General features: G+C 31.6%; 2 long non-coding RNA genes across 2 annotated transcripts; both read right to left on the bottom strand.

Moving 5' to 3' along the window:
• Nucleotides 1-3,798: 3,798 nt before the first annotated feature.
• Nucleotides 3,799-5,028, bottom strand: LOC136983439 (uncharacterized). Its single transcript, XR_010882047.1, has 2 exons — nt 4,251-5,028; nt 3,799-4,154 (listed from the first exon to the last, which is right to left on the bottom strand). It is a non-coding gene; the product is annotated as an uncharacterized lncRNA (long non-coding RNA).
• Nucleotides 5,029-5,822: 794 nt separating this feature from the next.
• On the bottom strand, nt 5,823-9,442 carry LOC136983438 (uncharacterized). The gene is made up of 5 exons (XR_010882046.1): nt 9,359-9,442; nt 9,152-9,281; nt 7,413-7,483; nt 7,286-7,330; nt 5,823-5,928 (listed from the first exon to the last, which is right to left on the bottom strand). It is a non-coding gene; the product is annotated as an uncharacterized lncRNA (long non-coding RNA).
• Between the last annotated feature and the right edge of the window lie 4,135 nt (nt 9,443-13,577).

The following is a 13,577-nucleotide window of genomic DNA, read 5'->3' as shown; positions in this document are numbered from 1 at the left end:
ATTCAACACTAGGAAAATAAAGTCTTGTTATTCTACCAGTTTTACTGCTCAACCATTGTTGATTCAACTTTTGCATAGCATTGTCATGAATATAATTTTTAAGGCTGTGAGAGAGGGATGTGAGTGTAGATTAGTGGTTCCCAACCTTTTCTAGGATGCGGAACACTTTTGTGAGCAATTTTCTTTAGCGGAACACTTACTTAAGTTAATATGAAATACATAAGCTTGTCGTCAGTTATTTTATTAGAATTGAGCAGTTATAATTCAAAATCTCTTCTCATATTATTAATGCCAATTCTAAGACAGGAAAAAATATACCTAAATAACTTTAATGGGAAACTTGTGCCTGATGTTTTTTACATATTTCATTCAGTTTTTATCATTGCCTTTATCTTATTCGAAACAGTAGTACACTCCATAAGTACGAGTCGTACATATACATTTAAGTTTATGAAAATTTTATGATTTTAATTTTTTGATATTTGGCGGCTCGAATACGATTGTACACTTTCCGATTTGCGACTAAATCTGAGGAACACCGGTTGGGAACCATTGGTGTAGAGCCTTGATATTTGTGACTAAGTCAACTGCAAGTCAGTGTTCTTTGCAGCTAACCTAGCCTCAAAGTCAGCTTTTTCATTTCCTAATATGCCAGTATGGCATATTAGGAAATGAAGCAGAGACCGAGACCGAGACCGGAAATGAAACAGAAACTGAGACTTTGAATTATCTTGTAAATAAGTTACCTTATTTACAAGATTTTTAATATGGTGCTGGATATGTGTGATTTTATTGCTATTGCAATTGGGATTTAATAGAGCTTTTAGGACAGACTGAGAATCACTGTAAATGTTGATAGACAGAGTTTTGTTTGGTAGTGAAGTGGCCCACTGAACAGCTTGGTAGATGGAGGTATGCGTGGGGTATCCGTATCTTCTAACATATCTTGGACAAAATATGTCAGTTTGGAGGAAAATACAGATACTTGAGCCGACGTGAAGGGGGCTTTTGGACCCATCTGTGTAGATATTAATATCTGCATGGTTATTCATGGAGGAAGCAGATGACACCAAATGTACCCTGAGGATAACTTTGTTTACGGGGTGATAGTAGGGTAATTGCAATGTGGTAGCATATGAACATCCATAGATATGAGTAGACTGTTGTTGAGCCTTGATATTTGTAGTTCTGATGTAGTAGTTTAGAACCTTTTCTACAATACATAATGGCAAAGGAAGGATCTCTGCTAGTATCAGAGAAGCATTAGTAGAAACAGTTCTGCAGCACTTTAAAATTCTGATGGCAAACTGTTTTTGAAGACAGTAATTTACTTGCTACTGAATATTTACTAGTTATATGACCCCTGCTAGAGGCCACGCAAAGTAGCATTGGTTGTATTGCCCCATTACATAGAGTTTTACAGCTTTATAATTTAGTCCCCAGGTGCACCTAGCACATTTCAGGAGCGTGTAGTTTATTTTCTTGGCCTTATCCAAGATGTAATCAATATGGAACGGAATGTTTTTTCTCTCTATTCTCTCGTTTTATTTTGTATGACGTTTCTGTTTACACGGCACTAGCTGTCAAAGTTTTTCGCGTCCTTTCGTGAAAATTAAAATTTATATAAAAATGAATATTATGGCATTAATTAATGATAATAATAATAATAATAATATTGTTAATAATTAACAAATAAAGTTCTTAAAATAAATTGTTCATTTGAATTCATTAAATTTTTATATTTTTAAATTTGTTCACATAAAGTCTTTTATAAATAATAGTGCATATTAATTAACTAATTAATAATTATATATTTTGGACCTAAGGTTTTTAGGGTTTCATAAAAAAAATTTTTTTGTTAAAATCTTTCTATAAAATCATGCCTAAATATTATGTAATATAGGGAGGGGGATCAAAGAAAATATTATGGTTTCTTACACGAGTGAGTGGGGGTCTAGAATGGCCGAAATCGCCCTTACGTAATTTATGATGGCCCCTTACTTTAAGAAAATAAATGTCCTAAGCAGATGGTATCCAGTGCCAAAAGTATCTGAAAAACCCAGATTCACTATATGAAAAATATTTAAAGTAGATAATAACTATTTAGTATAAAATGTTTCAAATAAGAATATTGATTCTTCTTGTTTATAAGTTCAAAATGTAAATGATCAGTAGTATAGAATTTATTCGTTACTGTGTAATCTACATGAACAGAACTGATGACCTTTGTATTCTGTTTAAAATTAAAATTCAGACAAATAACAATAAAAAAACTTTAAACTTACCATAAATATTATATTGAATTTTATAATATGATCTCACGACAAAGTCACTCTAATGACGTGTCTAGTATCCTGTAAGCAGTAAAAGTAACAGGGTACCTACAAAGGAATAAAAAGTCAGTTTGTTCAGGAATCGTTTATAAATAGCATCACAAAATAACCAACCTAACTTTGACCAGCAAGTTTATTAACAGAAATGAAACATTTTTGATCACTTTTAGTGAGCACAGGTTCAAAGTGATTTTTGTTTTAATGAAAAAATTTAATTTAGTCACTGATATAATGATATTCAAATGTGGTAGATACACAAATTTAAAGCACTAAAATTGCATTAACATTACTGTATTGGTACTATTAAATAAGATCTGCTTGTATTATCAGATTTAACTATTTGAACAGTTTTATAAAAAAAAAAAAAATTAAAAATTAAGTATATTTGAAGTTTGTTTATATCGTTGCATATCTAGTGAATGAAGTGAACTGTTGTTAAATTTTTGAAAATATATTTAATGTTTCATGGTTATTTTGTGTCTTTCGACCATAATGCATTGCTTGGTGCAACATGTAATCAAAATAAATAGAAAATTCACTAGCGTTACTAGAAAAAGATAACTGCCGTATTTATCTTTAAAGTTGTGTAGCAAAAGACTGTTGTTCTGACATGTGAGACAACATCCCATAATTTTCAATTTTATATACATCTGAAGATTGTAAATGTAAAATAAAAGTGAATAAAACACATGTTTTATGTAGTTTAGAATTCTTTATATAATGTATAACGTAATGTAAAGTTGTATTTAAATTTGACGAAACAACGAGTCAAGTACGGTTTTAAATATTTTGTTTACGGAATAAATAAAAAGTTTAAAAACACACTCAAATATTTTCTTATCTACAGATCTTTGAAACGACATAAAGCTAATGTTTTTCATGTCTCCTACAAAAATTTACAAAATGTATTTAACTAGTTGTTGCTCCAAGTCCCTTCACTTGTAGAATATATTCCATTATTTGAGTATATCACAAAAAGTAAAATGTATATACAGTAAGTCTTTGCTTACCTTTAGTGTCATTGATTAGTTTATTTCACTTTACAGTTCTTGGAAACTGTAAAGTGAAACAATGTTTAACAAAACCAATTTTACCATAGGATAAATGGTTTAAATGAGATATAATTTAGTTATTATTATTTTAATTGGATAATTTTTGCAATCTTTTGAATATGAGATTGTTTGTTTTTGAAAATGTCAGAGTGCGCTTAACAGGTGAAAATCACTTACAAGGTTTGGCAATATATAGAAATTGACTTTACAACATATTAATGCAAAAATGTGGTCGTTACTAATTATTGAAAATACTATGTGCAGTAAACTAGAACTTATTATACAAAGTTTCACAACACATTTCTTTCTTTTTTCTAGCACTTTCTTTAATTTAACTAATGTTTTCGGCCATTTTAAACGGCCTTCTTTAAGTTAAACAAAATAGAACGTCGGTTATAAAATAAATCAGAACGTAAATTTAAAACATCGATATATTGTTTACACAAACAAAATTAATAAAGACACGTTTATAAATTTGTAAAGTCACGTGACGATCTTGTCGGAATAAGTAAATTAATGCACTTCCTTTAGGTTAGGGGATCGTCTATGGGCGATTGCCAGGCTGTGGATAATGAGTCGGCATCCTTGCTATTAATGCAATTCTCTTTAAGGAATTTCACAAAAATTTCTAATGTTTCTAGTGTTCTTAGTTTGCCATTGTCTTTTATATTGGTGTTAATATCTTAATTTCTTCTCATTTGGCTGTTATACCTGGGTCACTTGCATATTGGGCTAGAGTGGTATTAAACTTATTGTTATAAATATCGTACTTGTGCTCCGCTATCCTTTTTGTTAATGATCTGTTTGTTGATCCTATGTATGTTAACTTCCTGTTGGTATTAAACCTATTATCGTCTAGCGCTACCGAGTATACTCCAGGTTTTCTGGCTTCATTGCCTTTATCTTTGGCATTGGTAAGAAGTTCATGTATCGATGGGTTATGTTTGTATGCTAAATCTGCCATGACCTTCTTGACTATGGTTTTATAGGTTTGGCTCAATCTAAGGTCAAAATTAACCACTATGCATTTTCTTTGTTGGTTTAGAGATTTTGTATTTACCACTCCCGTTTCTATGTTGCCCTGTATCTTGTGAGCTAGCCTTTCTATTAATTTACTGCAGTAACCGTGGGCTATGGCGATGTGTTTAATAAATTCTATTTCTTGTAGTGCATCCTTGCCATTAGAACAATGGGTAAAAGCTCTTTGAAGCAGAAGCCTGTATGCTGCTATTTTATAAGTAAATGAGTTGCTAGATGTTAAAGAAAGAGTGTAGATTAGGTTTATGGTACACATTTGTAGTTATACAACCATTTCTCAACAGTATTTTGAGGTCACGGAAATGGGCAGTCCTATCACTTTTTTGCTCTAACTTTAACATAAGCCCAAACGAGCTGCCATTGAAAACCTGCAGTATTCTATCCAAATCTGGCTTAGATCTCCAAATAAAAAGGATGTCATCGACATAACACATGTATAACACAATTTTTGAAGCAAATTTTTATAAGGCCTTGCTCTCTAACTTTCTAACTATTAATTCACACAATTCTCCAGATAGGGGTTACCCATTGGAACTCCTCTTTTTTGAAGATACATTTGCTTGTTGAAGGTAAAAAATGATGTGTAGCACATTAAGTGGGCTAACTCCAGGATATGTTTGTGGTGTTTGGGTCTAGATGGTACTGCCTCTCAGGGCACAAAAACACGGTTCCAGTTTAATGGACGGGTACATCGCTTCAAAATCAAGAACTGTGATATACTCACAATCTGTTAGAACAATACCTTCCTGTTTAGTGATGAGTTCTCTAGTGTTTGAAGTAATCAGTTATTGAAAATATGAGGTTTTGATTGCCAATTGACAAAATATAGTTAATTGGGGTCTACAACCCCCAAGTTTTCCATATTTGGTCTGCATTTTAGTGATATCTTGCCTCTGTACTGTACATCATACTTCTGATAACAATTGGGTCATGCTGATCATCTATCTAATTCTGTACTCAAGAAAATTTTCAATTAAAATCATATGACTTCTGATCTCAATCAGAAGTTTGTAAATATTGAATATTTAATCAAGGTTTCTGGTCCCTAAACTTTGCACATCTGGTCTAAATTTTCATCTAACTCCACTTTCAAGATTAATGAAGGACATGAAGGAGATTAGACAGACATACAGACGGATGGATGACAGTGGAAATGTATAGGCCTGTAATTTGAAAATTGCAGCTCAATTAAATGACAAATTTAATTATTATTGCTATTTTAAATAAAAAATAAAGACCCCAGACCATTCATCCGCTTTTGTGCTATCTTTATCGTTCCTGAGGGCACTGTAGATGGTGGGTGCCCGCTTATAAATCAGCTTTGCATTCTTACACTTGGCTATTTCCTTCATTATGGTGGACAATCCTTCTCTGTACGTGAATTTAGTTATTTCTCCGTTTGAATTCCCTTTCGGTTTCTTTTTATTAGGTGTTATGTAAGATTTTATTAGGTTTTCGACTATTGACTTTTAAATCCTAGGGTTGTCGCAATGGTTCTAATGGTTCTAAAAAATAAAGAAGAAACTATAAAACTAGATATTTTACTACTATTTTCTTAATCCTTTCAATCTTCTTAGAACCTAGGAATCCTATAAACATTTTAAAAAATCTGTTAGATTCTGGGCAACTTATATATGCCTGTAAAGTCATCAAAAATGCTTTTTATAGCCCTTACCACCATTCAAGCTGGTATCAGAGATAGGCAGATGTTAGTATGCCGAGCTAGTACATTAAAGTTTTGATATGGTGGACCGCTGAGTGAAATACTGAGGTAAGTGTCATTTTTTAAGCATGTTTTTGCACTAATTACAGTTAAAAGTTTACAAATTACTTTGTTAACATTCAGATTTTGATTTTTTTATACAAATTTGAAGAATTTATTAGTTTCCAAATTGAAAAATAACAACATAAAGTTGGCTAAGATAATATGTCTAATTAATAGTTTTGATAACCATATTGTCCAGTAGGTGATGATTGGAAATCAAGAGGTGTATTTTCTTTTGTTTTTAGAATATTTTGTGTGTTGAGGAGTCATGAATTACAAGATCTGCTACAAATCTCCAGCTCTGATGAGTATTTTACACATTAAAAATACATTGAAGTCATTTTAAACTGTTTTATGTAATTTTACAGAGGCTATGCCTCTATTAAAAGGCTGTCTCTATAAAGGAATACTATTTTGTTCCTGGTGATTAGACATTGAAATTATGAAGACAATTTCTTTAATGTATTTTTAATGTATAATCAGGCTTGTAAAGAATATACACTGGATATACATTTTCATATCCTAATTCTGATCTTGATAAAAGTAGTTTAAGAACATTAATAAATTTGTCTGTATAAAGTATACAAAGTTTTAATTAATTTATTAATATACAGTAGAAGTTTTCTAATCGGGTGCCTGTGGAACCAAAGTGATGCCAGATTACTAAATAGTGGACTCCAAATTGTTTTGTATTTTTGCAAAATTCAGTATGTTATATGTGATCCAAATGTTGCAGACATTGCATTTTGTACCAGCTCATGTTGCTATGTGCTTCCGATTCTTTTATGCATGCTCTTTAGTTAGTCTGAAGATGTTTGACTATTGTACGTGTGTTAACATTGACTGAAAAACCCGCAAAATGTCAATGAACATGAATTGTTATGAATGCTGATTTTGTGCAATCAGCATTCATAACAATTCGCGTGCATATGATATTTTTTTCCCAGAAATATACAATTCACAAAGTTACACATGATCACAAGTGACATATATGAGAAATCTGGATTTAGGTAAAGGTAAATGTTAAAAATATAAAACAAATATTTCCGTATTCATTCATACATGCTTACATTTATAATGTAATTAAAAGCTCTCACCTTCACTGGAAGATTATCCTATATGTCAATTAAACGCCTCCAAAACTTCAAGTAAAAATAATTCCACTTATAATATTATTGTGACGAATGTTTCATTTAATATAAATAATATTCATCATCAAATTACTTGTGTATAGAATTCCAACTGTGTTAATTCTCCACTGTTTACTTTAAAGCTTATATAAATTACATAACCTGCTAAAAATATATACACAGTATACAGATTAGAATGCATATAATCATAAAATTAGAACATTTTTTATATATCATTAAAATTAATTCTGATTAAATAAAATATTTCATTAACAATATCCAAAACTTTATATATTAAATTAATCTTGTAACTTAAATTATAAACACTAGTTTTGACACACTAGTTAAAAATGCAGGAATAATTTGAAATACTATTTCTATTTTGCATAACTCAAATACTTAATGTTTAATTTTCTTATCTAATTAATTACAGTTCAATGATTCCGTTTCTTATCCCCTGAATATTTGCAAAAGCATATTTTCTGCATTCATTTAGTATTATACATATTCATAACCAATATACACGATATTTAATTCAAAATTACCAGTCAAAGCTTACATACCTGAAGGATGGAATTTATAGATATTGCATTATGAATTAGTAATAAGTTAGAACTTAGTCTTTATTTCGTTATATGTCTGTATCTGTCTGTATAAAATTTAAACATAAATGTATATGGTTAAGAATATGGAAAAAAACTATATAAAATATATTCTATCATTCTTGATATATTTTGACTGTATTTGGGATAAATGTAATAATTGTTTTCCATTGTAGCTTATTATTTGTATTAGTTATTTGTGGTTTATGGTTATAAATTATTTTTTCAAGAATTTGCACATTTGAAAAATTGGTTAATGTTACCTTAGGTAGCAAAGATGGCGGCTCGTCTCTAATTCCAGCAAGGAAACAGTGGGACGTTCTAACCTAACCTAACCTATTCTAATAATTTGGTTGCTAATAATTATGGTAATTTATTAGAATAGGTTGGAACGTGCGTCCCACTGTTTCCTTGCTGGGATTAGAGACAAGCCGCCATCTTCGCTACCTAAGGTAACATTAACTGAAAAATTTCTATGAAACAAGTCAAAATCAATTATACATTCTTTAAAATATGTTAAGTAAACATTTTCTATAAATTTTTATTTCTCCTCAATTAAACAGCATTTGTATAGCTAAACATGTGCTTTCAATTATAATTTTATTGATTTCTATTTCTATTTAATACTTGCAATATTAAATGATTAAGAAACATCACCTGTAGGTCAATTACAATAAATATTTTAATAATAATATTTAAATAATTCATAATATTTGGAAAGTACTAGCTCAAATTTTTCTAAAACTTCACTAACATAAAATTCAATTGCTGTCATATTCTCATAAACCTATTTTGAGCATTCTTTTCACCTCTACATCTTTAATGTTTTACTCTTTTGTTTCTATATTGTCTACTTGGATATTGTTTATAAATAGGTCTTATTATACTGGTGTAGTTTCTGATCAGCAAAGAGAGGAAGTCTTAGTCAAAAGTCAAAATATCTTTATTTTCACTTAAATATAAAGATGTTTTGACTTGTATTTAATCTTAACCTGGAAAAGAGAGAAAAAGAGCCTAGCAAAAGGGAAAATCCTCAATCAAAACTTCACCAACTTACAATGTAATGAATTATAACATTAGCTGATAAAGGTATATATTATCAGAAGTTTAAAGTCATCTCTTCTACACATTGACATAAGCAGTATTAATTTTCTAATTACAAATTTGAATTAAATTAATTTTATTTTAACAATAAGGCAAAGTTTCTATATTAATTATGAAATGTTTTTACATTTTCCTACGAGCGAGATCCTTAGGGAAAACATGATAAATTGCTTCACTTCCTTCAGTCTTTTGGTTGTAATTTCCACAGACTGCCGCACAACAGTTTGGCATTTTACGATTTGATCAGTGAACACTAACTAAAAAGAGGTAAAATTCACACGTTAACACACTATTATTTTCAAACTATATAGATGTTAAATAAATTTTACAGTACACTTGTATTCCGAACAGCCGACAAAACTTAATTTAGGCACTAAACGAACCTAAGATCACCTAGTTATGTGTAAAAACGCTTCGAACATAGAGCGTGTTTCCCGATTGTGACGTCATGTACACAACTATTAAAAGAGAAGCCTGCTGCGCACGCGAAATGAGCAACATATTGCCGCAAATTCAAATTTTCAAATATGGAGTCGTAACACTGTTGCCAATCTGCCAATTTTCAACTGTATTAAAATACAAAACTTATTATATTTTTAAATAACTGTTTTCACTTATAAAAATAATTTATTATTAATTTGTAAGTAATTTAAATATAATTATGCTAAATTTTGTATTAAATTACAATAACTATAATCGAAAGCAAAATACTTTCGCGTGATGTGCTTCGAGTTTTTAAAAACTTTTTTCGCCCTGTGGACACTAAGGAGGCCTTTTTTTTTTTTTTTTTTTTTTTTTTTAATCTCTTTCCGCCCTGTGGGCACTAAGAGGGCCTCTTTTAGTAGGCCCATTATGGGTTCGGCCAGGCCCACAATGGGTCGACCGGGTGGTGAGGGACGGGGCCCGACATATCCGAACGGACCACCCCCCGAAAAATTCCTGGGGATTATTCGACCCGTTCGGATTCGATCCCGGGTCCCCCAGAGCGGTAGGCTGCCATCTTGACCGCTCGGCCATCCGGCCGTCCACTAAGGAGGCCTTATTATGTCAAGCCCATCGTGGTTTGGCCAGGTCCAAAATGGGGCAGCCGGGTGGTGAGGGACAGGACCTATAATATCCGTGTCGATCCAACCATCAAAAAATATTTTGATGGCCGAATGGCGGAGCGGCAAAGGTGGCAGCCTACTGCTCTCGGGGACGCGGGTTCGAATCCAAACGGATCGATAAATCCCCAGGAATTTTTCGGGAGTGGTCCGTCTGGATAGGTCGGGCCCGTTCCTCACGCCCTGGCCGTCCCATTGTGGGCCTGGCCGAACCCATAATGAGCTTGCTAATAGAGGCCCTCTTAGTGCCTACAGGGCGGAAAGAGTTTAACCACTTAGGTCATTCGGCTTGCTATTACCTCTGAAATACATAAAAAGGTTATCTTTGCGCCCATAAAAATTGTTATTGATGAGAGTATATCTACTATCATTACTCGTAAATATTAAAACGAATCATTGAGAGGAAAAACTCACGAGTGAGAATCGAATTTTTGTTTTCTGAAGAAACGTAGGATTGAATTGGATTACATTGATGAGATGAGGTAACACAGCACATGGGTAATCTGTCAAGGGGTACTTCCCGTGAGAAATTCCTACCAGAAATTGGTTTACATCTGAGTGATAAACACATGAAGAAAACCAGGAAAACTCTCAGACAGCTTGTTGGTTAGACAGGAACACGTCACCAACTACGTGTTCAGTAGTTTCATCCACTCGAATACTACTTGGCACGATGTCTCTCGGACGACTTTTCTTTGTTTACGACACAAGACCTATTTAATGATAAATAGTGTACATCAACGCGCACGCACACACATATACACACGAAGTCAACTGGACACGCACATAAACATAGCGACAAAAAATGCAGAAATTATTCTGTAACTAAATAAATCTTTTTCATAATATTTTGAAACATTTAATACACCTAGTAGGTCCTGTCGCGATTTACGAGCTTTAAAAATTAAGATTTTTATATTTTAATAAATAAAAGTATACTGTATTTTTCTACAAAAGAACATGGTATTTATTCAATTTAAACACGTGGTTATTACACTCCATTATATCTACGTAGATTTTTTTTTGTTATTTTACTACATATGAGTAATGCAAACATTCGAACAAATTATTTATTGAGCGTGGTGTAAATAAATTATCGATTTAAATAGCAAACATTTCGTTATTGTTGAGGGATATTACTTTGTCCGGGATGAAAGATTCTTGGAGTCGCCCTCCAGATTTGATCCCGTGTCCCTAGAGCGGCACGCTGGCACCTTAACTGCCTCGGGCCGCTTCTCCAATGAGATTAGATTTAAAATATTTTATATTTATATTAATATTAAAAATAAATTCATACATAATAATTACTGGATGAAACGACAAAAATACAAAAATTAATTTTAAAAATTTAATCCTCGAAAAGGTGTACAAGTTGGCCCTCTAGCGACCAACGAAATTTGGAAATTAAAATTGAAAGAGCTTTGATTTAAGGTTACTTTTTGAAACATTTACACAAAGAATTAAAAACGATTTAAGATATGTAAAAAAAAATAGTGAAATTGAATATATATTTTATTTTAAAAAATCGATATTACTTAAGCTGATTTCTTACTTCTGCCATCTATCGACAAGAAAATAAAACTTTACGTTATTATTTATTTGTAGGAAATACTGTATTTTAATTTACCGTCGAAAAGTATTATAAAACAATTTTTTTCGTTTCGAATATCGAATATAAATTATTATTATTATTTATAAAATTAGAAAATCGTAAATTACTTTCTAATAAATTTTCAGCGGGCGATAATTCTTAAAAGGTACGGAGGGAGGGAGAGCAAGAATATGTCTAATTATATACATCAACTTAATATACATATAATTAAGTTCGTGTATACGGGGTCATATATACATACAGTACATAAGACTGTGAACAGCGATCAAATGCCTACCCCCTTTCTATATTTTCTTCTGATTCGATGCTCTCGGTTTATCATATCTTTCTTTATTCCCTTCTTTATACCTGATTGAATGAAATACATACTTAAATTTAGTATTGCTTTGTTATATTTACAGTAATAGTACAGTAGAATATACAATATGCTACATAACCTTCAGTGTTTATGTATGGGCTACTTAATTACATGCCATTACTACTGACATTTGTGGCATTCCATGATACAATTTACTTCCAGAAAACACAACACAACGTATTAAAATAATATGTTATTGGGGTAAAAACATATTTTTCCAATTATATGGATCAACTTTATCTACGTGGTTCCTTAGATCCATGTAGATTTATCATTATCTTTTTCTCTGCGACAAGTCTCATCTAATTCGATTCTAAGAATAACATTCATTTGCATATTCGACATCTTTCCTAATTTATTCTCGGGATTCTCGTTAATACTTTATTTTATATTCGTCTCGTTTATCGTTTCTTTATTCGGATTAAATTCTTTATCTTCAATATTTTTCTGTAGTTCTCATTATTATTATGTATTTGTTGACTTTTTAAATTAAATCCGACTAACTGTAGAGTGAGAGAAGATTAAAATTTATCTCGCTTGATATCCATTGTAGGCTCTAAAAAGCACAGTAAAATGGCACAGAATTCTGTACCAAATAAATGAATTTTTGGTTAATGTTACCTACGGTTCCAAGATGGCGGCTCGTCTGATTCCAGCAAGGAAACAGTGGGGACGCACGTTCTAACCTATTCTAATAATTTTGTTGGTAATAATTATGGTAATTTATTAGAATAGGTTAGGTTAGGTTAGAACGTGCATCCCCATTGTTCCCTTCTTCTATTTGCTGGAATCAGAGACGAGCCGCCATTTTGGAACCATAGGTAACATTAACCGAATTTTTTACTATTTTTAACATACAATTAAAGAAAGAATGCAAGATAAATATCGATGGTTTAACAGTGTTTAGTGTTTTCTAGGCAAACTCGTAGATTTTAACGTGTTTTTTTCCTTTACAAAATTGATAAAGTCTGTATTATTTACAAGTTTGTAAGTTGTAAAGTATTTAATATCCTTCAGCTTAATCATTTAGTTTGCACGTACGACTCTTGTACGTCTGTTTTTTTCTTTCCAACACAAAGTTCTTGAACCACTCTACCTGCTTATTTTCGATGACAAATATTGATAAATCTTGACACAAGATTACCGTAACTACCAAGCTCTTGTGTCTTTTTGCTATTATATTTACCTTACAAAGGCTTTCCTCGATGATAGATTCGTTTCTGAGAATTCCTATACCTTAGACATTCCAGTATTGCATACTCCGAGTAAGTTATAAATGTTTTATATTTAATTCCACGTTAATATAATGGAAAAATTGATGTGTTTCGAGGAAAACTGATTCCATCCATAGCAGTATGGATAAAAAACCAGATCGGTACTGCATCAGTGTTTCGAGTCCTCGTAATTCATTAATTATTTTTAATGTAGAATACAAGTAATATAATTAACCGAAGACATAGTACAGTACTATTGTTATCGG

This window comes from Centruroides vittatus, unplaced genomic scaffold, assembly GCF_030686945.1.
Source record: "Centruroides vittatus isolate TY-2023 unplaced genomic scaffold, ASM3068694v2 contig_882, whole genome shotgun sequence".
Classification (NCBI taxonomy): Eukaryota; Metazoa; Arthropoda; class Arachnida; order Scorpiones; family Buthidae; genus Centruroides; species Centruroides vittatus.
Note: the sequence above shows the minus strand (reverse complement) of the source record. Positions and strands in the feature narration are given on the sequence as shown.